Below are 4,291 nucleotides of genomic sequence, written 5' to 3' on the forward strand. Positions count from 1 at the left end.
GAGAGCGAGCGAAAATGTGCAATTTTGTTTAATTTATTTTTTTTTATTTTGTGATGGATTTTGACATAAAACAATATATATCACACTTTATTTTTTCTTTCATTTTATCTCTGCCCCCCTTCCGATGAAGATCCTATGTACAGCATTGAACAAACAATTAGCTGTAGATCATACATAATTATATTATCATTTTGCAAATGAGAAAGTCGATGATGCCACATACAAGTGACATTTTTAATCTATTATGTGAAGTATTTCTACCTTTCGTTGATTTGAATGAAATAAAGAAACTCTTGATCACGATAAATAATGGTGAATCCACGCGTTCTAGGAGCAAACAAACCACGGTTCAAGCTATTCGATCTGAACAGAAAAATCCCTTTCATACCATCATCTCGCTTCCCTCTATTTTCATTTCATTTTTATATCTCTTAACGACCATGCTCGAACTCCCTTTCTTCCTTTGTTTTCTACGTATCTAATACAACCTGTGACGATATAAGGCCAAGCTCCAATTACTTTGATTCGCAATTGTGAATAAGATAAACCATGAGATTGATCTCAAATTGTACAGTTCAGAGATAAGAATTTAAATCAATCTCAGTTTTTAATCTATCTCAAAATTATTTAATTCAGATCAATATGCCATAGGCAGGTTCTATTATTAAGTTGGGGGCTAATACTAGTAATTTACAAGTGGGGCGCCTCTGGACTCTGGTATAGTCTGCTTGCAATACGTTATTCAAAATAGCAGCAGTGTATGCCGACTTTGAAAACGGCTATAGAAATTATTCACAAAAACACAATTCATATTACTAGTATAACATAATTCTACGTTTATTGAACCTAAATAACATTTGACATTGATTAGGTGACATAAGACTTGTCAGAGACTGACACTACTATACAGTAGCTGGCAACAAGCCAACGCTGTGAATTGAATGCCATTCCACTTTTAACTAGATAAGAACGAGACATAGATCTATTAAATTCATGGTTGCAAACTTATATGATAGTATACCAATCCCTCTTTTTTATTGTTCATAACAATATATTACATATTTTAGAACGAGACTCTTTTTTTTCCATTGTTCAGAAGACGACATGTACACAATTAACGATTTATATTTGAACATGCTCACGGGTCAAGGTTGTGAGACCGAATTGATACCAATCCCTCTTTTTTTATTGTTTAGAACGAGATATTACATATTTTAGAACGAGACTCTTTTTTTTCATTGTTCAGAAGACGACATTACATGTACATAATTAACGATTTATATTTGAACATGCTCACGGGCCAAGGTTGTGAGACCGAATTGATACCAATCCCTCTTTTCATTGTTCAGAACGAGATATTACATAAGTAGAACGAGACTCTTTTTTTTTCCTTGTTCAGAAGACGACATTACATGTACATAATTAACAATTTATATTTGAACATGCTCACGGGCCAAGGTTGTGAGACCGAATTGATACCAATACCTCTTTTTTATTGTTTAGAACGAGATATTACATAATTAGAACGAGTCTTTTTTCATTGTTCACAAGACGACATTACATGTACATAATTAACAATTTACATTTGAACATGCTCACGGGCCAAGGTTGTAAGCCGAATTGATACCAATCCCTCTTTTTATTGTTGAGAACAGGTCATTACATAATTAAAACGAGACATTACATAATAGGATGAGACTCTTTTTTTATTGTTCAGAACGAGACATTACATGATCAACGATTTGTAATTAAACATGCTTCCATCGAGCTGCTCAGCTCAGCTTTCATTCTCTCTATTTTGCCCGCTCCCCTTCCTTTTACATTATGCGTTTTTATTAGTATTCAACCACATCCAATCACAATATTTACAAGTAATTGGAAATTATTTGAATTTCCCTTTTCATTCTCTTCATCAGTTTAGTCTGAATCTGTAAAATTTCCATGGCTTTTTTTATAGGATGAGAAGCAAACAGTTGGTATTGATCAAATGAATCAGGATTTGTTCCCCAGAAAATATGAAGAGTAAACTTCACTTAGATTTTATAATAAATGGTATACAACTATTGCATTACTATGGTACACAGCAAAAACAGTGGTGTTAACCGGTGTACATAGAGGATCACACCACTTATTTTACACCGGTGTTAAATTGGTGGTGTTAGTTTTACACCCCGGGGGGCCACTTACATTGACGAGTGGATACCATGCGCGACCAAAAAAACACGTAAAAAGGATGTCTTTTTCACGATAGGGCACGTTACGTACGTAACGTGATAAGGTTGTCAAAAATACAAAAATAATGAAAAAAGGGTATCTATTTCGCTAGGAAAATTACGTGTTTAGGGTCGAATTTGCCGGGATTATAAAACCAAATTAAAATGTTTTATAAAGGATGTCCTTTTTGCCCCAACACTTCGTGTTTAGAGTCCGATTTGCGCGAGGTGTTGAAGGTGGGGTCGTACTAAACCAAATAACGTAAAGCCGACGACCGAAGGACCCGTAACAATAAAACATTCCTGTACTTGTTTAGGGGTTCATTTCAGGGAATATTTGCCAAGAGTATCGTTTTGTTTCCAATACTTGTTAAGGGTAGGGTTTCACACGCCAATACTTGTTAAGGGGTGCATTTTCAGAATATAGAAATTACGTGTTTAGGGTGCTTTTCGAGACCCCATGATCGCGCATGGTATCCACTCGTGAATGGAAGTGGCCCCCCGGGTTTTACACCTATAGGTGTTATTATAAAACCTTTGGTTGTTACATTTACACTCTTTGGTGTTAGGTTCAATATTTAGGGTGTAATTTTAACACCTCAGGGTGTGGTCCTCTATTAACACCAGTTGGTGTCAGTTTTAACACCACAGTTTTTACAGTGTAACACACAAAAAAGAGTTGATCATGTGTGTTGAAATAGTCCTATAAAGGTCCAGGGCCCACTTAAGGGCTGCTGGCATGGGTCCTCCCCAGAAGATATTTTTCCAAACTGCTTATGTTAATTCTAACAACATAAAAATCAATGCAATTGGCATGTTTTTATTCATTCATTTTTTTTAATGCAGCTTGTACTTGCTACTAAGCAAGGCCTAGGCCTTGTTGCATAGAAGTAACAATTAACTTTACCATCCAAGTGTATCTTGCCTGGAATTCTTGATTCTTATTGGCTGCTAATTATCGTTACAATGGAAGTTACCACAATAAAAAATGCAACAGGGCCCCATTCCATCCCAATAGTTGTATGGAATGAAATGAGAAGTAGGTGGGTCAAAGTTTATCATATAAACCAAAGAAAAATTATTATACTTTTTATATTGAAATAGGGGGGGGGGGGGCGGCTACAAAAATGACACTTAAAGAATCAATTTTAAAAAATCTTTTCTTTTATATAGAATGTGATTCTATCTAGGTTGTATTTTGATCACTGCCATGGTGCTTAATAGAAAACCATAGATTCTTAGCAATCAGCACATAATAGTGTTAGAGTGATGAAATTCGTCATTTTTTATTGACCAGAAAAGAGGGTGGGTGCAATAAAGAAAAGAAAGGGGGAGGGGATGACGTAACAAGGAAGAAACAGAGTGTAAAAAGATTGAATACATGACATCATCATGTAAACTATTTTGCAATTCGCTTGTGATGTGCACATCTGTTGTGTAAAATCAACCAAATCCCAATTTTTTTTGTTAAATCAAGCAAAGCCTAAGTAATTTAATATTTAATTTTTCATCAAATTTTTATGAAACTTCAGTGTTAAGCTTGTTTGATATCTCCATATCTATTGGTCCAGGCTGAATGTATTTATAGCTTAATAAATACAGTAGAATTCACTGAGCAAAATGCCAAAAATGTCATCGAAATCAGATCACAAATAACAAAGTTATTGAATTTCAAAGTTTAGCAATATTTTGTGAAATCAGTCATCATGAATATTCATTAGGTGGGCTAATGATGTCACATCCCCACTTGTTCTTTTGTATTCTATTACATGAAATTAGGTTTATTCAATTTTTTTTCCTCCAAGAACTAGAAAAATTGGATTGACAACTGATTTAGTGCATTAGATATTTATTGCTGCAACTTATTTCATTATAAGGGAGACATATTATTCACACAATATGAATAATAAAAAAAATTGATTTCATGTAATAACATAAGAAAACGGAAAGTGGAGATGTGACATCATCAGCCCACCTAATGAATATTCATGACGACTGTTTTCACAAAATATTGCTTAAGTTTTAACTTAAATAACTTTGTTTATCTTTTAACTTAAATAACTTTATTGTTTATCATC

The sequence above is a fragment of the Lytechinus variegatus genome, chromosome 7 (genome assembly GCF_018143015.1).
Source record: "Lytechinus variegatus isolate NC3 chromosome 7, Lvar_3.0, whole genome shotgun sequence".
In the NCBI taxonomy this organism is placed as follows: Eukaryota; Metazoa; Echinodermata; class Echinoidea; order Temnopleuroida; family Toxopneustidae; genus Lytechinus; species Lytechinus variegatus.